The 23,791-nt window shown below is 47.4% G+C and overlaps 1 protein-coding gene and 1 long non-coding RNA gene across 3 annotated transcripts in view; both read right to left on the bottom strand.

Moving 5' to 3' along the window:
- LOC120388133 overlaps window positions 1-23,791 on the bottom strand; it is a 736,578-nt gene that overhangs the window by 638,461 nt on the left and 74,326 nt on the right.
- On the bottom strand, window positions 7,309-15,915 carry LOC120388140. 2 transcript variants are annotated; one of them, XR_005590504.1, is made up of 3 exons: window positions 15,204-15,915; window positions 14,044-14,097; window positions 7,309-7,640 (listed from the first exon to the last, which is right to left on the bottom strand). It is a non-coding gene; the product is annotated as an uncharacterized LOC120388140 (long non-coding RNA). The 2 variants fall into 2 exon arrangements; XR_005590503.1 differs by lacking the exon at window positions 7,309-7,640 and adding an exon at window positions 11,902-12,904.

The raw sequence follows: 23,791 nt of genomic DNA, 5'->3' as shown, positions 1-23,791 counted from the left end.
TTTTCACTCAGAGAGTGGTGAACCACTGGAATGGGTTACCTAGGGAGGTGGTGGAATCTCCTTCCTTAGAGGTTTTTAAGGTCAGGCTTGACAAAGCCCTAGCTGGGATAATTTAGTTGGGGATTGGTCCTGCTTTGAGCAGGGGGTTGGACTAGATACCTCCTGAGGTCCCTTCCAACCCTGATATTCTATGATTCTATGACTAGCCATCTATGGACCTATCCTCCATGAACTCATCTAATTCTTTTTTAACGCACTTATACTTTTGGCCTTCACAGCATCTCCTGGAAATGAGTTCCACAGGTTGACTGTAGATTGTGTGAAGAAGTATTTCCTTTTGTTTGTTTTAAACCTGCTGCCTATTAATTTCATTGGGTAACCCCCTTGATTTTTGTATTATGCAAAGGGGTAAATAACAATTCCTTACTCACTTTCTCCACACCAATCATGATTTTATAGACCTTTATCATATCCCCCCTTGGCTGTCTTTTTTCTAAGCAGAACAGTCCCAGCCTTTTTAATCTCTCTTCATATGGAAGCTGTTCCATGCCCCTAATCATTTTTGTTGCCCTTCTCTGTACCTTTTCCAATTCTAATATATCTTTTTGAGATGGGGCAACTAGGACTGCACACAGTATTCAAGGTGTGGGCGTACCATGGATTTCTATAGTGGCATTATGATATTTTCTGTCTTATTATTAATCCCTTTCCTAATGGTTCCTAACATCGTCCAGTACTTGCAGTGTTTGTTTGGCAGGCTTCCCGCTTCTGATGTACTTAAAAAAAATTGCTGTTACATGTACAACCACCGACTGCTCCCCAGTGCTGCACATAAGTCTACCTGGATGTCTTGAGAGATCCGCTACCTTCGCACCCAGTCAGCAATTCACCATCCGGATCTCTCAATCATCTCAAACCCAACACATCTGCATCCGTATTTCTAATAATCTCTAATAAGTGAATCTCCCATCACTACTACCTGTCTCTTTCTAATAACTGGGGTCCCCACCCCCAGAGTGGTAACCTTAGTGCAGGAAGGCACCTTAACTTCATCTGGAAGGAGGGTCCCAACTCTGGGATTGTTTCCCTCTGCTCCAGTTTGATGTTCTCCTTCCCTGAGACTTTCATCCTCCTCAACAGCAGAGTGTCAGACTGGGCATGGGACCATTCTACTGTGTCCCTCAAAGTCTCCTCTGTGTGCCTCTCTGTCTCCCTTATCTCTGCCAGTTCAGCCAGTCTGGGTCTCAAGATCCCATTTGCTCCCCCAGGTTTTAATCACTTACTCTGGGTATATTAATAAACAAAAGTGATTTTATGAAGTATAAAAAGTAGAATTTAAGTGGTTTCAAGTAATAACAGACAGAACAAAGTAAGTCAGCAAACTAAATAAAGCAAAAACACACAAGTCTAAGCATAATACATTAAGAGATTGATTACAGGTAATATCTCACCCTCAGAGATGTTCCAATAAGCTTCTTTCACAAACTAGACCCTTTCTACTCTGGGCCCAATCCTTTCCCATGGCACAGTCCTTGTTAGTTCCAGCAGACATCGTAGGTCATAAACAGGGGCTCTCTCATAACTGGGACCTCCCTTGTCCTGCTCCACCCCCTTTTACAGCTTTGGCAAAGGCAGGAATCCTTTGTCTCTCCGGGTCCCCACCCCTCCTTCTAAATGGAAAAGCACCAGGTTTCAGATGGATTCCAGTATCAGGTGACATGTTCACATGTCCTGTGAGACCCCAGCCTCCATTCTTCCAGGACCGATTTGCAAGTAAACAGAGCCATTTATAGATCATTGATTCTGAAGCTTCCACTTAATATGTTTACATCATTAATACAAGTTTATATCTTATTCTCCTAACTCCAGACCTAGAAATAATACATGCAAACAAATATGATGAACACATTGAGTAGATCATAAGCTCTGTAATGATACCTTACAAGAGACCTTTTCCATAAAGCATATTCCAGTTACACCATATTAACATTCATAAGCATGTTTTTATAAAGCATATGGAGTGCAACGTCACAAGAGGAAAAGGGGGAAATACACAGAAAGAAGGGTTCCCTCTGTGGCCAGGAGTGAGATGTCTGCTGGGACATGGGTATCAGTGCAGAATCTGTGGCCATCTGTCTGTTTGTGTAAGGGTAATAATCCAGAGCGTTCTGTGACGGGTTGGATCACAGAAACCCCCTTGGGAGCTACCAACTGATGTGCCAAGACTACCCCTGCTCCTATTTTCCCTGCCAGCTCGGGACCCCAGCACCCTGTCTTGCTGAGCCAGACACTCCCGTCTGCTCCAACAAAGACCCAGGGTCTGAATTACTTGCCCCAAAGCTGCAGGTTTACCTGAAAGCAGCTCACAGACGTGTGCTTGTCTTTAACACCCAGATGCCCAACTCCCAATGGGGTCTAAACCCAAATAAATCTGTTTTACCCTGTATAAAGCTTATTCAGGGTAAACTCATAAATTGTTCGCCCTCTATAACACTGACAGAGAGAGATGCACAGTTGTTTGCTCCCCCAGGCATTTATACACACTCTGAGTTAATTAATAATGAAAAAGTTATTTTATTAACTACAGAAAGTAGGATTTAAGTGGATCCAAGTAGTGACAGACAGAACAAAGTAAGTCACCAAGCAAAATAAAATAAAATGCGCAAATCTATGTCTAATCAAACTAAATACAGATAATCTCACCCTTAGAGATGACTCAGTACATTCTTTTCCTCAGACTGGATAAGTTTCAGGCCTGGGCACAATTCTTTCCCCTGGTACAGCTCTTGTTCCAGCTCAGGTGGTAGCTAGGGGATTCTTCATGATGGCTCCTCTCTTCCTTTGTTCTCTTCCACCCCTTTATGTATCTTTTGCGTAAGGCGGGAATCCTTTATCTCTCTCTGGGTTCCCACCCCCTCCGTCTCAATGGAAAGACACCAGGTTAAAGATGGATTCCAGTTCAGGTGACATGATCACATGTCACTGCAAGACTTCATTGACCACTTGCCAGCACACAGGGATACAGGAAGACTTACAGGTAAAACAGCCATTTGCAGACAATGGTTCTAATTAATGGGAGTCATCAAGATTCCAAACCACCATTAATGGCCCACACTTTGCATAATTACAATAGGCCCTCAGAGTTATATTTCATATTTCTAGTTTCAGATACAAGAGTGGTACATTTATGCATATAGGATGATTACACTCAGGGCCGGCTTTAGACCAATTCTACCAATTCCCCCGAATCGGGCCCCACGCCTAAGAGGGCCCCGCCCCCAGTGGCAGGGCTGCCAAGGGGGGGCAAGTGGCAGAGAATCCCTTCCCTGGCTAGAGGCTCCTTTTTAATTTTTACTCACCCGGTGGCACTTCGGGTCTCCGGCAGCACTTCGGTGGCGGGTCCTTCACTCGCTTCAGGTCTTCAGTAGCACTTCAGCAGCAGGTCCTTCAGTGCTGTTGAAGACCTGGAGTGAGTGAAGGACCCGCTGCCAAAGACTACAAGCGCCGCCCGGTGAGTACATGCCCCACGTGTTTTTTTATGTGAGTTTCTTTTTTTTCAGTCATCCCTGCTGGGACCCTGTTGAAACTGTTGGAATCGGGTCCCGCACTTGCTAAAGATGGACCTAGTTAGGGTTCCTAAGGGTACGGCACTAGGAGCTAGGGTTAGGGTTCTTAAGGGTAGGGCTTCCAGCCCTAGGGATAGAGTTCTTAAGGGTAGGGCATTTGGAGCTAGGGTTAGGGTTCCTATGGATAGGACACCCCGCCCTAGGGTTAGGGATCTTATGGGTAGGGCACTTGGAGCTAGGGTTAAGGTTCCTATGGGTAGGGCACCCTGCCATAGAGTTAGGGTTCCTATGGGTAGGGCATTTGGAACTAGGGTTAGGGCTCCTATGGGTAAGGCACCTGGAGATAGGGTTAGGGTTCCTATGGGTAGGGCTTCCCACCCTAGGGTTAGGGTTCCTATTGGTAGGGCTTCCTGCCCTAGGATTAGGGTTCCTAATTGTAGGGCACTTGGAGCTGGGGTTAGGGTTCCTGTGGGTAGGGCACCCCGCCCTAGGTTTAGTGTTCCTAAGGGCAGGGCACTTGGAGCTAGGGTAAGGGTTCCTATGGTTAGGGCACTTGAAGATAGGTTTAGGGTTCCTATGGGTAGGGCTTCCTGCCCTAGGGTTAGGGTTCCTATGGGTAGGGCTTCCTACCCTAGGGTTAGGGTTTCTAAGGGTAGGGCATTTGGAGCTAGGGTTAGGGTTCCTATGGATAGGGCACCCCGCCCTAGGGTTAGGGATTTTATGGGTAAGGCACTTGGAGCTAGGGTTAAGGTTCCTATGGGTAGGGCATTTGGAGCTAGGGTTAGGGTTCCTATGGGTAGGACGCCCCACCCTAGGGTTAGGGTTCCTGTGGGTAGGGCACTTGAAGCTAGGGTTAGGGTTCCTGTGGGTAGGGCACTTGAAGCTAGGGTTAGGGTTCCTATGGGTAAAGCGCCCCGCCGTAGGGTTAGGGTTCCTGTGGGTAGGGTACTTGGAGCTAGGGTTAGGGTTCCTATGGGTAGGGCACCTGGAGATAGGGTTAGGGTTCCTATGGGTAGGGCTCCCCGTCCTAGGGTTAGGGTTCCTAAGGGTAGGGCACTTGGAGCTGGGGTTAGGGTTCCTATGTGTAGGGCACTTGGAGCTAGGGTTAGGGTTCCTATGGGTAGGGCTTCATGCCCTTTGGTTAGGGTTCCTAAGGGTAGGGCACCTGGAGATAAGGTTAGGGTTCCTATGGGTAGGGCTCCCCATCCTAGGGTTAGGGTTCCTCTGGGTCGAGAACTTGGAGCTAGGGTTAGGGTTTTTATTGGTAGGGATTCCCACCCTAGGGTTAAGGTTCCTAAGGGTTGGGCACTTGGAGCTGGGGTTAGGGTTCCTGTGGGTAGGGCACCCCGCCCTAGGTTTAGGGTTCCTAAGGGCAGGGCACATGGACCTAGGGTTAGGCTTCCTATGGGTAGGGTACTTGAAGATAGGCTTAGGGTTCCTATTGGTAGGGCTTCCTGCCCTAGGGTTAGGGTCCCTAAGGGTAGGGCACTTGGAGCTAGGGTTAGGGTTCCTATGGGTACAGCTTCCCGCCCTAGGGTTAGGATTCCTATGGGTAGGGCACTTGGAGCTAGGAATAGGGTTACTATGGGTAGGGCTTCCTGCCCTAGGGTTAGGGTTACTAAGGGTACGGCATTTGGAGCTAGGGTTAGGTTCCTATGGGTAGGGCACTTGGAGCTAGGGTTAGTGTTCCTATGGGTATGTCTTCCCACCGTAGGGTTAGGGTTTCTAAGGGTAGAGCACTTGGAGCCAGGGTTAGGGTTCCTATGGATAGGGCTTCCCACCCTAGGGTTAGGGTTCCTATGGGTAGGGCACTTGGAACTAGGATTAGGGTTTTTATGGGTAGGGGTTCTCGCGCTAGGGTTAGTGTTCTTAAGGGTAGGGTAGTTGGAGCTAGGGTTAGGGTTCCTAAGAGTAGGGCACTTGGAGCTAGGGTTTGGGTTCCTATGGGTAGGACTTCCTGCCCTAGGGTTACAGTTCCTATGGGTAGGGCACTTGGAGCTAGGGTTGGGGATCCTATGCATAGGGAATCCCGCCCTAGGGTTAGGGTTCCTATATGTAGGGCACTTGGAGCTAGGGTTAGTGTCAGGGCCTCCAGGGGGGTCAAGTGGCCGAGAATCTCTTCCCTGTCTAGAGGCTCCTTTTTAATTTTTACTCACCTGGCAGCGCTCTGGGTCTTCGGTAGCACTTCAGCGGCAGGTCCTTCAGTGCTGTCGAAAACCCAAAGCGAATGAAGGACCTGCCTCTAAAGACTAGGAGCACCACCCGTTGAGTACATGCCCCACGTGTTTTTTTATGTGTTTTTTTTTTCAGTAATCCCTCCTGGGGCCTCGTTGAAACTGTTCAAATCGGGCCTCGCACTTGCTAAAGCCAGCCCTGATTACACTCAGTAGATTATAAGCTTTGTAATGATACCTTACAAGAGACCTTTTGCATGAAGCATATTCCAGTTACATTATATTCACTTATTATTAAATTTTTATAAAACCATATAGACTGCACAACGTCACACGTTCGTGTAGTGGGGAGGCTGTGGGTCAGGATTGAGGGACATCATCAGAGCTATGGGCAGGGGCCCAGGGGTGGAATAGCAGGGGGCTGAGTCAGGATTGAGGGACATCAGTAGAATTATAGCAGGGAAGCCCAAGGCTGAGGGGACAGACAGTCCTGCACTCCAGAGCCCTCTGAGGCAGAGACAGCATCAGGATCAGGATCAGCCCCACATACTGTGTGAGCCCATCTTGGGGCCCATCTCTGCCCCAACACACCCTCAGGCCCAGGCTGACTGCCCATCGGCTGCTCTTCGGCTGCTCTGCCCTGCTCCTCCCCTTGTGCTGCAGGGTGCTGGGGGGCTCAGTAAGGGGCGCTCTGACCTCACAGTCAGTGCTCACCCCCAATGCTCCATCCCCCACTGCCCCCCATCCTGAACTTTCTCGGGGGCAAAGACCCCATCCGCTGCCCCCCCATATCGGTGTCTGGGAGCCCCTCCCCCATTTCCAGCACAGCCATATAGACCCCCACCCCCTGCCCATCCCTTCTGGCTTGAGGGAGGATGGGATGGGGGGAGCTGAGCCCTAGGCCTGTGAACCCTGTGGTCCTGCACCCCACAGGAGCTTGCGCCGTAACAGCTCCCACACAGGCAGACATGCCCCTGCCTCCCTGTCCCAGCCCCATCAGCCTTTGAGCTCTCAGGTAGCAGGAGCCACCCATGGGCTAGAGGCTGCCCAGGGATCAGACCCCTCCTGCCATGTTGAGCTCCAGGGGGATGGTGTCCCATTCAGGGGCCAGCTGACTGCTCTGCCCCCAGGAACTCCCTGCCGTAGGGTCACTCACACCACACCCACCAGCTCAGCCAGAGGAGGAACCAAAACCAACTGTGGAGACTCCAGCCAGAATCTGAAGGGGAAGGAGCCAGGGAACTGGGCTGGCGCCTTGGGGCTGGGGACAAAGTCATGGGATGATGAGCTGCCTCTAAGGTCACCCTGGCTATTAGCCCCTTCCACCCCACCCGCCCCCAACCACTAGATGCCACTTCCCTTGGAAACTTCAATTTCCAAGTTTTGTTGGTCTGGTTTTTGTACTCTGGTCAAGTCATTTGGGCAAAACTCTGACAAGCAAACTAGCACGTTTTGCAGGAACTCCTTTAAACGTGTCTTTTTATGTTTTATTTTATTATTGAAAAACCCTTTCCTTGCTGGGACAAGGGTTGTGGAATCTTCGTCACTGGAGATTTTTAAGAGCAGGTTAGAGAGTGTCAGGGATGGTCTAGATAATATTTCGTGCTGCCCTGAGTGCAGGGGACTGGACTAGCTGACCTCTCAATGCACCTTCCAGTGCTACGATTCTGTGATTCGGAGCAGGAGCCGTTTCCTTGCAGCGACTGGGGCCGAGCTGGGTGACTGCTGTGCAGTCCACGAGACCGGAGTGAGAGGTGGAGACTGCCGGGACTCCTGCTTCAGATCGCAGCACTTCCCTTTGCTGGTGGTCATGCACCAGAGCTCCCCCCGGTTGGTGCGTCCCTCCGTGGAGCATGACCAGTTTGATCTTCCCTTGTAAATAAAGGGGAAGTGATTCAGCCTGAAAATGAAACAGGGCGAGAAGGAGGAACAGAGAGGTTATTACACACAGTGCTGGGTTTACAATGGTGCCAGTGGAGCCATGGAGCTGGACCCATGCACCGAATTGGCCCCGGCCTGCTCCACTTGCACTTCGCCCCAAGACCCTGCCAGCCCACTGGCTCCCCCATGCCCACCACTTGCTCCACTCCCCCTGCCCACCAGCTGGCTAAGGGATACTCTCTGCCCCCTGGCCCACTCACCGGCTCCTCTCTTCCACCTGGCCAGACCCCAGTGCACCACCAGTCTCTGCTTCCCTCTACCAGTGGGGTCCTGCCTGTCTCCCCGAGCTGAGCCACATGGGACTGGTTCAGAAGATTGGCCAGTCTTGGGCAATCGGGGTGGATGCAGGACAGTGTGGGGGGCTTGGCTGGGCCCCTCCAGGCAAGTGGGTCCTGAGGGAGCCCAGCCGGGACAGGCCTAGGATGGCTGATCGCACCTCTCCCAAGGGGCTGGAGTGATTCCCCACCGGCTCATTCCAGCAGAGACAGTCACCTCCCAGCAGGGCTGGTGAGTGCGGCCGGGAGGCAGGGGGTGAGGAGTGGGTCTCAGGGAATGGTTACACTTGCAGATATAGAGCACTGTGAGTTAAACCCTCGGAGACCATAGCAGGGAAAGTTCTGCCGTGTGTTCACACTGTCAGCTGTAAGCACAGTGGCAAGGCCACATCTGCGGCACTTGCAATGGTATTGGGAGTGGTGCATTATGGGCAGCTATCCCACAGAGCACCTCTTCCCATTCTGTGGCTTGTGGGAAGGGGCAGGGAGTGCAGGGCATTCTGGGTGCTTTTCCAATGCCCCATGATGCATCGGTTCGCATCCCAGCAATCCCTTTGCTTCCGTCCACATTTGGCGCCATCTTTCAATTTTTTTTGTACTGCTCACTCTGTCTTCCTTTCGCTCTGAGGGAATGGATCCTGAACTTGTGAGGAATACGCTGATGGGTCTTACCAGCATGTCACGAATTGCAGTCGAGTTACTCCTTAAGCTACAAACTGACAGTGAGGAGTGCCGTGTAATGCATACGACACGAGATTGCTTATGGCATTCATGGACATGCTCACCACAGTGGAACACCACTTTTGGGCTCGGGAAACAAGCACTGAGTGGTGGGATCACATCGTCATGGAAGTCTGGGATGACGAGCAGTTGCTGCAGAACTTTCAGATGAGAAAAGCCACTTTCATGGGACTGTGTGAGGAGCTCACCCCCATCCTGCGGCACAAGGACACGAGATTGAGAGCTGCCCTGCCAGTGGAGAAGCATGTGGCTATTGCAATCTGGAAGCTGGCAACTCCAGACAGCTACCGATCGGTCGCTAACCAATTTGGAGTGGGAAAGTCGACCGTTGGACTCATGTTGATGCAAGTTTGCAGGGCCATTAATTGCATCCTGCTCAGAAGAACTGTGACTCTGGGCAACGTGCGTGACATTGTGGCTGGCTTTGCACAAATGGGTTTCCCTAACTGCGGAGGAGCGATAGATGGCACACATATTCCAATCCTGGCACCAGACCTCCTAGCCTCTGAGTACATAAATCGAAAGGGATATTTCTCCATGGTTCTCCAGGCGCGTGAGGATCGCCACGGGTGTTTCATGGACATTAATGCAGGCTGGCCCGGAAAGGTGCATGACGCACGCATCTTTCAGAACACAGGCCTGTTCAGGAAGCTGCAAGCTGGGACTTTCTTCCCAGACCAGGAGATCACCGTAGGGGAAGTCGAAATGCCCATTGTGATCCTTGGAGACCCCGCCTACCCTTTAATGCCGCGGCTCATGAAACCTTACACAGGAAGCCTTGACAGCAGCAAGGAGTGGTTCAACAACAGGCTGAGCCAGTGCAGAATGACTGTGGAGTGTGCTTTTGATAACAAGGACGGCTGAGATCTCAGGGTTGCATCTGTAAAGCCAAAATGCAACACTTAACAGAGGCAGCATTGTTCACACCAGACAGAGCAATGATTTTGGTGCCGCGCCTGGCGCCATGGGCCCTGGGCAATGACTGAGGCTCCTAGGCATGCCCATAATACGTGCCGTACAGCGTCTAGCATCATGGGGCCTGGGCCATGACTGGGGCTCCTGGGCTCTCCCATAATACGTGCTGTGCAGCGCCTAGCACCAGGGGTCCTGGGCCATGAGTGGGGCTCCTAAGCACTGCCGTAATACACCTAATAAATTATGTGCAGAGCCGAGCACCATGGGGTCCCAGACCATGAGTGGGCTCCTAGGCACTAGTGCAATGCAAACAACAATAACAGAATAACTTTGCAGCCCCAAGTGCTGAGAGTGAGTCGTTCCCAAACGCGCCGGCTGACAGCTGCTGCAAGGCACTGCTCTCTGAGCTCTGCAGGGGGGTGCAGCCCCTGGAGCAGTTGCCCAGTGGTCACTTACACGCAAGGCAGGAGGGTCCGGATAAATTGGACTGGTTGGGAATAGGACATGGAGCCTTTCTCCTGGAGAGTCAAGTGGTTAGAGAAGGGGGCTGGGAGTCAGGACTCTTGGGTTCTATCCCTGTCTCTCTCATTGTAGGACCCTAGCAGATGTCTCTAAGCTTTGCTGACTTCTGGAACATTATGCTCAAAACAAAGTAAGAAACTGTAAAAAACTGGTGTGTGAAGGTCCATCAGCTGTAAACAACTCGTATATAGACACAGTTAGGTTTGAATGCACACTTCAGGAGCAGCCGTGCAATGTAACGCTGCAAAACTGTATCAAAAGCTTTGCTAAAGTCCAGAAATAGCAGTGGATGTGCTATTTCTGGACTTTAGCAAAGCTTTTGATACAGTCTCCCACAGTATCTTGCCAGCAAGTTAAAGAAGTCTGGGCTGGATGAATGGACGGTAAGGTGGATAGAAAACTGGCTAGATGGTCGGGCTCAACGGGTAGTGATCAATGGTTCCATGTCTAGTTGGCAGCCGGTATCAAGTGAAGTGCCCTGGGCCAGAAGGGACCATTGTGATCATCTCTTCTGACCCCCTTGTATTAATTCTAATGAACAATGCCACATTATGCAGGATTCATTTCTGAAAGTTTATAATAAGCGATGCCCCGGGGGCGCAAGGTGGAAGTTTCGCCTAGGGCGCAAAATATCCTTGCATTGGCCCTGAGTGACAGAGAGAAATGGAATCACCAGAAACATACATAGCTTCAAATTTCTGTGTGGCTTAGTGGTGCGGCATGACATACTGTTTGAAAAAAATGTTGTAAGCAAGAGACTCCAAGGTGTTGACCTTGATATATCTGAAGCAATGGAACAACTGGACCTACAGTCTTACTGGTCGGATGAGGGATTTCAAAACGTTCTGAAGAGTGCACAGAAGTTAGAAGAGGAACCTCACACTGAAGCTATTTTCCCACCCTTTCAAGAATAAAAGAGTCACTGAAGAAGAAAACATTTTGATTACGAGGCACGGGATAATCCCATAAAACACTCCAAAAAACAATTCAAAGTTGAATTCTTTAACCAGGTGCTAGATTGTGCAATACAGTCAGTTGAAGAATGTTTCATGCAGCTCAAGGAACACAGCAGTATATTTGGGATGTTGTATGATATTCCAAAACTCTTCACTATGCCTGAAGAAGACCTACACCAGCAATGCAGGGCACTAGAGACAGTGTTGACAAATGATGACATGCGCGATATTGATGCGAGTGATTTAGGTGATGAACTGAAAGCCCTTTCAAGATACGTTTCAGCAGGATCAACTCCAAAGGCAGTTCTGGAATACATGAGCATAAATACGATGACCACCCTCTTTCCAAATGCTTTCGTTGCTCTGTGCATACTTCTAACACTTCCTGTAACAGTTGCCAGTGGAGAATGCAGCTTCTCCAAGCTGAAGTTAATAAAAACACATCTACGCTCCACAATGACACAGGAGAGGCTTGTCGGCCTTGCAGCCATCTCAACAGAGCATGAGCTGGCGCAGACTGTGGATCTTCAGGAAGCAGTTTAAATCTTTGCAACCAAGAAGGCACGGAAAGCACCACTTTGATTATTCAAACAGATAAAAATGCCAGAGTTTACTATGCAGACAAGACAAGTTACATTTGCTGTTCAGGTGTTTGAAAGTTAAGTGTTACTTAACATTTTTGAACAAGGCACTTTAAGTTGTTAGTTCTCCTTTATTGGGGTAGGTAGCAGAGCAGTACCATGAGAGGAGTAGAACAGGAAGAAGGCAGAACTGAGACCTTTCAAAGTTTTAGCCCAAGTGAGGGGGAATAGGGGCGTCATTTGAGCTCCCCACCTCAGGTGCCAAAATGTTGTGGGCAGGCCCTGTCTGTGAAGTCATTTCTCCAGCATCACACAGTGCATGGCAGTTTGTAACGTGTAGCATCACATCTATATTAGCCCAAAGAGAGCAGCCTCCTTCAAAGAAGGAAAGTGGCCAAATCATCAACTCTGGAGTATGTATGAAGGGACATGAAAGCACGTTTGCAAGCTACTGTGTACTGGAGAGAGAGACTATAGGGTGGATGGTTCAGCCATTATTTACATGGGATGAAATTCACCGCTTCCCACAAGGCTTATGCACTGCGTATGTGCCTCTTACCCCCTGTATAAGTGAAATATAGGCCTTGAGCTGCAGAGGAGTGAATGTCACCCATTTCATAGCATCTTATCTGAAGAAGTCCCACTGATTTCAAGGCAACCACTCATGGAGTAGGGAACTACTCGTTAGTAGTGAGGAGGCAGCATCCGGCCATCAGTAGTAAAAATAGTTGGCTTGTACCCAGTGCTTTTCCTCCTTAGATCACCAAGTGCTTTACAAAGGAGGTCCATGTCATCCTCCACAGCTTACAGATGGGGAAACCGAGTCACAGAGTGGGACCGTGACTTGTCCAAGGTCACCCCGACTGCACAGCCAGAATTAGAGCCCAGCTCCAAGTCCAGGCTCCACTGCATTAAATAGTTTGATATAATGTTAAATATGAAATATGGACATTCTCATCTGCCTTAAATTCTGTGTTTTTCGTGTGCCATTTACTCCAAAAAAGTCATAACTATTGCTTGACTGACATGAGTTACTGGATGCTAGGGAGCAGATATCTGTTCTTTGGGGAGCTGAGCTGCTGGTCTTCTGAAGCAGATCAGTCACTCGGGCTGTAATATGTTCCCAAAGGGGAAAAAAAAGCTGATGCACAAAAAGGAAAACAAATCGAAAGAGTTTGCAAGAGCTGAGCCCTGTGCCAGTGTTCTCAGAGAAGCCACATTAGAGACCAAAACCTGCAAAGGGTGTGAGAAAGAAACATCATAAAAATGAACATTCACAGCAACTCGACTGCACAATCCGACTTGGGGCCTGGATTGGATCTGTAGAGTCCTGATTTTCAAAAGTCCTGAGCACACAGGGCTTGAAATGAAATCCTTGGGATCTGCAGGGGCTCAGTGCTAGACCTGAGCGAGTCATTGATTTTTGGTTTTGAGGGGAAAACTGAAAAATCGGGGGCGGGGGGGGGAATGGTTCAGTTTGAACCAAAGCTGAATTTTCTTTTTACTTTTTTCCCTCTTAAACAAACAAACAAAAACAAAGAAACAAACAAATTCATTTTGGGTCAAATCAAGCATTTTTTTTCATTTTTTGTTTCATTATGGGGTGGGTTTTTTTGGTATTTTAAACTCCCCCCTTTTTTTTCTTAAACTAGCTAACTTTTGAAACAAAAGGCTATTTCAAAATAAAAAGATGACATGAACCATTTCAACTTTTAATTTTTTTTTGGCTAAAACTATTCACTGAGTTCAACCCACATTTGCAGACAGATTCTGTGCCCCAGTGAATTTGCTGATCGCTGAAGAAAATTCACCCAATTCTATTCAGCACCTTGGACAATGAGCCTCTGCAGAGCGAATGAACTGCATTTAGAGTTGTGGACACTCAGCCCATTTGAAAAACAGAGTTTCATTAGTGTGATGATCAGAAAAGGGACTTACAAACTATGGGGAGGAGAATGGTATAATAACCTATAAAGACTAGACTGGAATAGCTGGTCAAGACTGCACAATTACCATTGTGAAATTTACAAAAGCTGAGATTCTTTTTTGTGATTTTCCGAGACAACCCAGTTAACATTGTTTAAATCTGCTGTAGCTCAGCTGAAGTAAGTTCTCCATTTCCAAGTCTCTCATATAGCTATTCACACAAGTACAGTGTAGGTATGAAGCTCTATCAGATCAGAAAGGCAGAATTTTACAATCACTTTTCTCAGAGTTAAACTATGACACAAGATGCCAGGTAGTGGAGAAGCAGGGCCAGTGGCTGTCATTGGGCCACTCTACAATTACACAGATGTAGCTGTGGTCAGAAAAGGATGGCACGAATACAAGAGGCAGCCCTGTTTTCATAGTCAACTCAAGTCAGTGCTCACCTGATGAGGAAATGCAGTTGGAGGCCGGCTGCTGCTGGGATGTAAAACTCAAAGCTTCGGGAGAAAAAATAAAGATACTTTAGGGAAAAACAGCATCATTTTCCCTTTCATCTGAAAAATGATTCATAGCTGCAGAATTTCCATAAGGTGCCAATTCAGTTAGGTTGGTGGATGAGGCTGGAGAATTCTTGCTGGGGCATTCCAGGAACTGTCTCCCTGGGGACAACACTTAGATGTGATGGGAAAGCTTGTGTGTCCTGTTTCATGACACACAAACAGAGAAACTAGATATAGGCATAATACTCTTGTTGGAAGGTTGCAATGTTATACCATTTATTTCTTAGGGTACGTCCATACCACCCGCCGGATCGGCGGGTAGCAATCGACTTCTCGGAGTTCGATATATCGCGTCTCATGTAGACGCGATATATCGAACTCCAAACGCGCTCCCGTCGACTCCGGAACTCCACCACCATGAACGGCGGTGGCGGAGTCGATGGGGCAGCCGCGGACTTCGATCCCGCGCAGTGAGGACAGGTAAGTAGTTCGAACTAAGGTAGTTCGACTTCAGCTACGCTATTCGTGTAGCTGAAGTTGCGTACCTTAGTTCAACACCCGCCCCTAGTGTAGACCAGGCCTCAGAATCCAGAGCCTTAATATACAAAAACCAAAAACAGAGAGAGAAAAAGCAGGCTGCTCCCTGAGGCGAAAAGGCCCAACTCATCCCACCTTGCTCTAGGCTGCCTCTTTGAAGACTGATTGCTGCTGGACCCAGATTGCACACTTCCCTACAGATCCCCCTGCCTGCAATCAGGACCAGGAAAAACCCCTGACATTTTAATGACAGCCACAATTTTAGCAGAATTTTCAATATGTCACACTAGGAACCAGACGAACAGTAGTGCACTGGTTCTCCACCTTGGTGGTTGAGCAAGAAGCCAACCTAGCCTCATAAAAGAGTTAAGCTACAGAAACACAAGATAGCCATCCCAGCACACAGCATGATAGATAAGGAGAGCAGGGCCTTGTTCGTGCCTTAATGGCACAGAACAGTTTTTGAGGCAAGCTCTCAGCTCTGCAATAGCATATAACAGCTCTGCCTACTACAGGACAATTTTACTCATACTTTTCTTAAGGGGGAAACAAAGCCCGGTACTCACAAACAAGCCAAAGGTACAGTGCGAGAATCATTGGTGGGATCAGCATTTATTCAACTGCCTTCAAATTCTGCAGTGGCTTCTGCTCCCCAAGAACAAAGGGATCTTCTCTGAATCTCCTCCAAGTCCTTGGGTCTCAGACAAAGGACTAGCTCTGTTCTCCAGTCTCCACTGTCTGCTGCTCCTCACAGCCCAGGAATGCAGTGACTTGGTGCTGTGGGTCACCTTCTTGTCTGCAGGATTCAGGCCGACGGGAAGCCACAGCTGGTCGCTGCTGTGTTCTGCTTTGCTCCTTGAGGTTTAGATGCTCTCTCCAGTGATAGGGACGAGCTGCAGTGGCTCTCCGGGTCTGAATCGTTGTTGCCCTGCACCTGCTGCGGTATTTGCATCAGGGCAAAGGGCTGCTAAAAGAGGATGGTAATGTTTCACACTCACTTTGTACTGGTGCAAATGACGGTACAAGGATCAGGATATCAGAAAATCGGGCTCCCTGTTCCCAGACCATCTCTGCTCATTCTGTTCTCAGTAAAAGGGAAGCTGCAGTCCCCATCTGCTCTCTCTGTTCTCTTGCTGTGGTCAAGCAGCAGATAAGTGGTGGCTGCTCTCAGCTGAGTGGTTGTTTCTGTTCCTTTGCGCTAAAATAGACAGAAAGCCACAGTTGCTGTGCTCTAGCGTCTCCGCTTCTCTGCTGTCTGTGTGAGCCAGAAAGGGATGCCGCTGTCTTGGGATGAGACTAGAAAAGAGCTTTTCACCATCAGAGACTGAGACAGGGTCCATGCACTAGGGGTCAAATTCCCCCAACCCCAAGCCCAGGCACCACTTAGATGCCGTGCCCATGACCTGCCGGCCTGGGGCACAGCTGTCGAGGTGGGGGAAACTCATTGGTTCATAGTGACACTCTAATATTCTCACCATTCTCTTCTAGCATCTTACTTACACAATGTAACATTTGCTTCTGTTTTGTGAGTGCACGTTGAACAGGGGCTTCGCCCAGGGCTCTGGTATCAGCGAATCTAGCTCCCTGCAAGGGTATAAGTGGGTCCAGCTATTCCCTCCAATGTGCGCTGCCGTGTTTCCCCTCAAGCATTGCTGGGCACAACCTCAACACGGAATTTATTTCCCATTGAGCCGCCCATTCCCTCAGCTCTGACACAATCTTCTCTGGGCTTGGCTATTCTGAGAAGAGTCACAGAGGTTCAGGCCAAACGGTGTCACCAGATTATCCAGTTTGACCTCCTGTATATCACAGGCCACCAGCTCCACCCAGCACCAGCACACTAAACCCAACAAACAAAATCAGGCAACAGTATTACAGTCTGCAAGAGACTTAGAAAATTGTGTGCCACAGGCAGAGAATAGGAAGGATAGGAGTGCATTAGCGCCCAAGTCTCCTGCAATGGCTGGGAATTTATTAGGTGAGAAATACCCAGATAATCTCAGCAAGCAACACTCACCCCACACTGCAGAGGAATGCAAAAAACAAAGTATCAGAGGGGTAGCCGTGTTAGTCTGGATCTGTAAAAGCAACAAAGAATCCTGTGGCACCTTATAGACTAACAGACGTTTTGCAGCATGAGCTTTCGTGGGTGAATGCCCACTTGCATCCGAAGAAGTGGGTATTCACCCACGAAAGCTCATGCTGCAAAACATCTGTTAGTCTATAAGGTGCCACAGGATTCTTTGTTGCTTTTGCAAAAAACAAAAAACATCGAAAAACCCACCCCCAAATCCCTGGCAATCTGACCCAGGGAAAATTCCTTCCTGACCCCATACATGGCAACCTGCTAGACCCTGAGCATATTGTGCCATCTGCAGATTTTGCTACTTCACTCTTCACTTCCCTTACCAGACAATTAATAAACATATGAAACAACAGAGGGCCCAGCACAGACCCTTTAGGCACCCTCCATTCTCCTTAATTGATCATTTATTCCTATTCTTTCTATCTTTGAGCCAATTTCTGCCCCATGACAGAACTTTGATTCTTACCCAATGATTACTTAGTTTTAGGGCTGTCAAGAGATTAAAAAGAATAATCAAGATTAATTGTGCGATTAAAAAAACATAATCATGATTAAGCGCACGAATAATTGCACTGTTAAAAAACAATAGAATACCATTTATTTAAATATTTTTGGATGTTTTCTACATTTTCAAATATATTGATTTAAGTTACAACACAGAATAAAAAGTGTACAGTACTCACTTTATATTTATTTTCATTAGAAGTATTTTCACTGTAAAAAATCCAAAAGAAATAGTATTTTTCAATTCACCGAATACAAGTATTGTAGTGCAATTTCTTTAGCATGAAAGTTGAACTTACAAGTGTAGAATAATGTACAAAAATGCATTCAAAAATAAAACAATGTAAAATTTTAGAGCCTGCAAGTCCACTCAGTCCTACTTCTTATTCAGCCAATTGCTAAGACAAACAAATTAGTTTACATTTGCAGGAGATAATGCTGCCTGATTCTTGTTTACAATGTCACCTGAAAGTGAGAACAAGTGTTCGCATGGCACTGATGTAGCCGGTGTCACAAGATATTTACATGATAGATGCGCTAAAGATTCATATGTCCCTTCATGCTTCGACCACCATTACAGCGGATATGAGTCCATGCTGATGATGAGTCCTGCTCAATAACAATCCAAAGCAGTGCAGACCAATGCATTTTCATTTTCATCATCTGAGTCAGATCCCAACAGCAGATGGTTGATTTTCTTTTTTGGTGGTTCAGGTTCTGTAGTTTCTACATCGGAGTGTTGCTCTTTTAAGACTTCTGAAAGCATGTTCCACACCTCGTCCCTCTCAGATTTTGGAAGGTACTTCAGATTCTTAAACCTTGGGTTGGTTAGAAATCTCACATTGGTACCTTCTTTGTGTTTTGTGAAATCTACAATGAAAGTATTCTTAAAACGAACACATGCTTGGTCATCATCTGAGACTGCTATAACATGAAATATATGGCAGCATGCAGGTAAAACAGAGCAGGGGACATACAATTCTTCCCCAAGGAGTTCAGTCACAAGTTTAATTAATGCATTATTTTTTTAAAGAGCATCATCAGCATGGAAGCATGTCCTCTGGAATGGTGGCCGAAGCATAAAGCTCCATATGATTGTTTTGCATATCTGACATGTAAATACCATGCAATGCCAGCTACAAAGGTGCCATGCAAATGCTTGTTATCACTTTCTGGTGACATTGTAAATAAGAAGAGAGCAGCATTATCTCCTGTAAATGTAAACAAACGTGTTTGTCTAAATGATTGAACAAGAAGTAAGACTGAATGGATTTGTAAGCTCTGAAGTTTTACATTGTTTTGTTTTTGAGTACAGTTATGTAACAAAAAAAATCTGCATTTGTAAGCTGCACTTTCACGACAAAGCGATTGCACTACAGTACTTGTATGAAGTGACTTGAAAAATATGCTTATCATTTTTACTGTGAAAATATTTGTAGTAAAAATAATATACACTTTGATTTCAATTTCAACACACAATACAATGTATATGAAAATGTAGAAAATCATTCAAAATACTGGTATTTAATACATTTCAATTGGTATTCTATTTTTAACAGTGCAATTAAAACTGCAATTAATCGCGATTAATTTTTTTAACTGAGATTGAATTTTTTAAATTAATCACATGCGTTAACTGCGATTAATAGATAGCCCTACTTAGTTTCTTTACTAACCACCTAAAAGGGACTTTGTCGAAGGCTACTGAAAGGCCAAATAAATTATATTAATTTTGTTCTCCTTTATCCACTACCTAGTGCAGGGGTAGGCAACCTATGGCACAGGTGCCAAAGGCGGCACACAAGCTGATTTTCAGTGGCACTCACACTGCCTGGGTCCTGGCCACTGGTCCGAGGGGCTCTGCATTTTAATTTAATTTTAAATGAGCTGCTTAAACATTTTAAAAACCTTATTTACTTTACATACAACAATAGTTTAGTTATAAATTATAGACTTATAGAAAGAGACCTTCTAAAAATGTTAAAATGTATTACTGGAACGTGAAACCTTAAATTAGAGTGAATAAATGAAGACTTGGCACAGCACTTCTGAAAGGTTGCCGACCCCTGATCTAGGGATTAGAGAAACATGCTTTTCCATTGCAGAAGCCGTGCTGGCTAATCCCTAGCATGTCATGATCATGAAGGTGACCTATAATTCTATTTATAATTATAATTTCTGCCTGTGTAACCGGGTAAGAAAGTAAGGCTCACTGGCCTATTACACCCAGATCATCTAAATATAAATGTCTACATCTAGGAACAAAGAATGTCTGCCATACTTATAGGATGTAGGGGGCTCCTTCCTGGGAAGCAGTGACAAAAAAAGATTTCAGGATCATGGTGGATAATCATAGAATCATAGAAGATTAGGGTTGGGAGAGACCTCAGGAGGTATCTAGTCCAATCCTCGGCTCAAAGCAGGACCAACACCAACACCAGCAGGACAAATAATCAACTGAACATGAGCTCCCAGTGCAATGCTATGGCCAATAGGGCTAATGTGAACCTTGGATGCATAAAAAGGGGAATCTTGAATAGAAACAGAGAGGTTAATATACCTCTATATTTGGTGGCAGTGCGACTGCTGCTGGAATATTGTGCCCAATTTTGGTATCCACAATTTAAGAATGTTGATAAATTGGAGAGGGGTCAGAGAAGAGTTCTGAGAATGATTAAAGGATTAGAAAACATGCCTGATATTGAGAGACTCGAGGAGCTCAGTCTCTTTAGTTTAACAAAGAGAAGGTTAAGGGGTGACTCGATTACAATTGATAAGTACTTGCCTGGGGAACAAATATTTACTAATGGGCTCTTCAATCTAGCAGAGAACTAACACAATCCAATGGCTGGGAGTTAAAGCTAGACTAATTCAGACAGGAAATAAGGTGAAAGTAATTAACCATTGAAACAATTTACCAAGGTTTGTGGTGGATTTTTAAATCCAGATTGGATACTTTTCTGAAAGATCTGCTCTCAGAATTATTGTGGGAAAGTTCTCTGGCCTGTGTTCTACGGGAGGTCACACTAGATGAACACAGTGGCCCCTTCAGGCCTTGGAATCTAGGAATCTATGATCACAATGCTCCTTTCAGGTCTGACGCTGCCTCGTCTTCACTGTGGTACCTGAAATGAGTGGGTGTCTTCCCAGTGCTGAGCAGTATAACCCCCCGCCCCTCCCCCCAGCAGAAGGGTGCATGTTTTGTCACAGCAGAAGGGAGTGCAATCTAAGAATTAATCTAGTGTTTTACCCTCTAAGGGCCACATGCTCAAATGGAAGAAATTGGTGAAGGGGAAAATACTCAAAAGGCCAAAGTATTGACGCGCCAGTTAAATCAATAGAACTATATGTTTTTTACATAGCAGAGGAACTATGAATATGCAAAGGTGTTCAGAGCTGGGTGAAAGTTTTTTGGGGGGGAATAGTACATAACCTAAAAAAATGCATTGGGGGGGCACTGAAACTATTCATGAATTTGGATTGAATCAGTGATGAGCTGCCAAAATCTTAACAACGGGTTCCCTATAAAAAGTTCTGATTTAACAACGGGTTCCCTATAAAAAGTTCTGATTTAAGGGATGTGCGACAGCATGTATTTTTTGTACCAATAGGGTTACCATACGTCCATATTTTCCCAGGAGGTGATTAAGAACCGAAAAGCCTGACATGTCCAGGAAAATACAGATGTATTTTAACCCTACCTAAAGTTCTTTTTTAAAAAGATGGGGCTGAACTAGAAATGAGCTCCGTTTCACATGTGTGGGTGGTGATCAGGGACAGTCTCAATTTTTGGGTCTTTTTCTTATATAGGCTCCTATTACCCTCACCCCCGTCCCGATTTTTCACACTTGCTGTCTGGTCACTCTAGGGTGTGCACATGTGTGGGTCCCAGCTGCTCCCTGCCCCCCCCCTCATTGAAGCAGGTGTGCAGGGTTACTGCCCTGGGAACTGCAGGGCACCAGTGGATGTGGGGCTGGCTGCAGATAGGGGCGTGGGGCAGGGCTAGCTGGAGGCAGGGAGTGACATGGGCTGGCTGTGGGCAGGTGATGCAGACGGGCGGGCTGCAGGTGGCTGTGGGCAGGGGGTGGCTGCAGGCGGCTGTGGGCAGGGGGTGGCTGCAGGCAGGGGGTGGCTGTGGCAGGGGCTGCAGGCAGAGGCTGGCTGCGGGCAGAGGGTGGCTGTGGCAAGGGCTGGCTGCGGGCAGAGGGCGGCTGTGGGCAGGGGCTGGCTGCGGGTGGCGGTGGGCAGGGGCTGGCTGGGGGCAGGGGCTGGCTGCGGGTTGCTCGGGGCCGGGGGTGGGGCAGGGGGCAGCTGTGGGCAGGGGCTGGCTGCTGGCAGGGGTTGGCGGGGGGCAGGGACTGGCTGCGGGCAGGGGGGTGGCTGTGGGCAGAGGGCGGCTGCGGGCATGGGCTGGCTGGGGGCAGGGGCGGGCAGGGGCTGGCTGTGGGCAGGGGCTGGCTGTGGGCAGGGGCTGGCTGGGGCAGGGGCGGGCAGGGGCTGGCTGGGGGCAGGGGGCTGGCTGGGGCAGGGGCGGCTGGGGCTGGCTGGGGGTGGCTGGGGCAGGGGCTGGCTGGGGGCAGAGGGTGGCTGGGGCTGGCTGGGGGTGGCTGCGGGTAGCTGCGGGCAGGGGTGGGGCAGGGGCTGGCTGGGGCAGGGGTGGCTGCGGGCAGGGGTGGGGCAGGGGCTGGCTGGGGGCAGGGGTGGCTGGGGCAGGGGTGGCTGGGGCTGGCAGGGGCGGCTGGGGGCAGGGGCAGGGGTGGGTGTGGCAGGGAAGGCGGGGGAGGGGCGCAGATACTCACGGGGGGGGGGGGCTGGGAGCAGCAGGATGCAGCCGGGGACTCACCAGGCAGCAGCAGGAGCCCCAGGGCCAGAGGTCCAAAGAGCAGGAGCAGCAACAGGGCCAGGAGGCAGCTCACATGGCTCCCGCAGCGCAGCGCCCCCCGGCGGCCGGGTGGAGGAATTACAGGCTTCCCAGGCAGAGCCCATCAAAGCTTCCCTGGCAGGGAAGCTAGTTAACAAGCGGTTCTAAAACCGCTTCTAAATTTAACAACGGGTTCGCGCGAACCGGTGCGAACCGGCTCCAGCTCACCCCTGGATTGAATGTGGAAAATACTTTTGGCTGAAAAAATGGATTTTTTTTTAAAAGTCAAAACAGTTTGTTTCAATCATTTCAAAATGAAACATTGTGTCTTTTCATTTCAAAATGATGTTTTAATTTTGAACTTTAGGTATATTTATTTTTAAGGAGTGGAAAAAACCACTTGAAAACTAAATTAATTGAAAAACCAAAAAAAAGTTTCATCTCCAATAAAAAACACTTCAGAATTAAAACAAAAACAACCCTCCCCCCAAATAACCCTCACCCAAGTTAATTTAGTTTCAGATTTTTCATTTCATATAGTTTTGGGTATTTTCTATCCAAAATGGAAAAAAACCAAATCCAACAACTTTTTTTTTTTTTACTTTGGTGAAAAAAAATCAGTTTTGGTTCGAAATAACTAAATTTTTAGTTTGGTTCCTGAGCCGAAAAAAATCAATTATTTACTCAGTTATATACACATTACTGCACAATACTTGTTTTTCATTTTTAAATTTTATTTTATTTTGAATATATAAAAAAAGTAAATTGAAATTAATAGTTGTATAAAGATAACAAAAAGAAAATTCTGACTCATATGATGAAATAGAAAGTGAGCCCTCTCATACATTACAGCCCAGCATACATGTAACAGAAATAAAATTATAATTTATAATAAAGCATCATCTATTTACATCAAACTCACATTTTCCCTTTGCACAGGAGGAACTAGTCTGAAATTGACACACATCCTCATTCCCAGTTAAGAAATCAGGTAGGTTAAACTCATGTTGCTCTTTATTTCTCTCTTCAAAAACCAAAAATTCTTCATATTTCCAAATTTCTGAAATGTTCCTTCAGTGCCTGAGTGTCCTCTTCTTCCCTCTTCTGCTGGCTCTGACACATTGAAATCAATCTTTGAAAAAGCTAAACTGAGATGCTTATCTTCCAACATCCTGCACCTCTCATGGCCTGTACACGCCTACAGAAAAATGAGAAGGAAACATGGAAAACATATTAGCCACCCGCAGATCTCATACCATTGATCCCCAGGGAATTTCACCCTATCCCAAACAAAACAAGCTGTTGATTTAAGTGAAGGTTGCTGAGAGAGAGATGATTTGTACAACCTGTATTCCGGAGACAGAATGTAAATGTTACAGGCTAAATTGTGACTTGGACTAGACACTGGAATGGGGACGAGATGGACTCTCAGACCCCTGCAATGGCTATCTGGACACTGGTTCCAGCCATGCAAAAATGAGAAAGAGAGAGATGGTGCCACCCATCTGCCTCACTGGGTGGAAAACTTGATGGGGCCAGGGGTGACTGTGACAGCCCCAGTAGAAAGCAGGAGGAAAGCACTCACTTCAGAGGTTCTATCTACCTCTTGGCCAGCCAGGGACAGAGGAAAGTTGACTGGTCCCTGGCTGTTGCCCGTAGTTAATTTAAGCCCTAGCCTGGGCCATGTGGAGCCTCTTTTTACT

Source organism: Mauremys reevesii, linkage group 22, assembly GCF_016161935.1.
Source record: "Mauremys reevesii isolate NIE-2019 linkage group 22, ASM1616193v1, whole genome shotgun sequence".
NCBI classification, from domain to species: Eukaryota; Metazoa; Chordata; order Testudines; family Geoemydidae; genus Mauremys; species Mauremys reevesii.
Note: the sequence above shows the minus strand (reverse complement) of the source record. Positions and strands in the feature narration are given on the sequence as shown.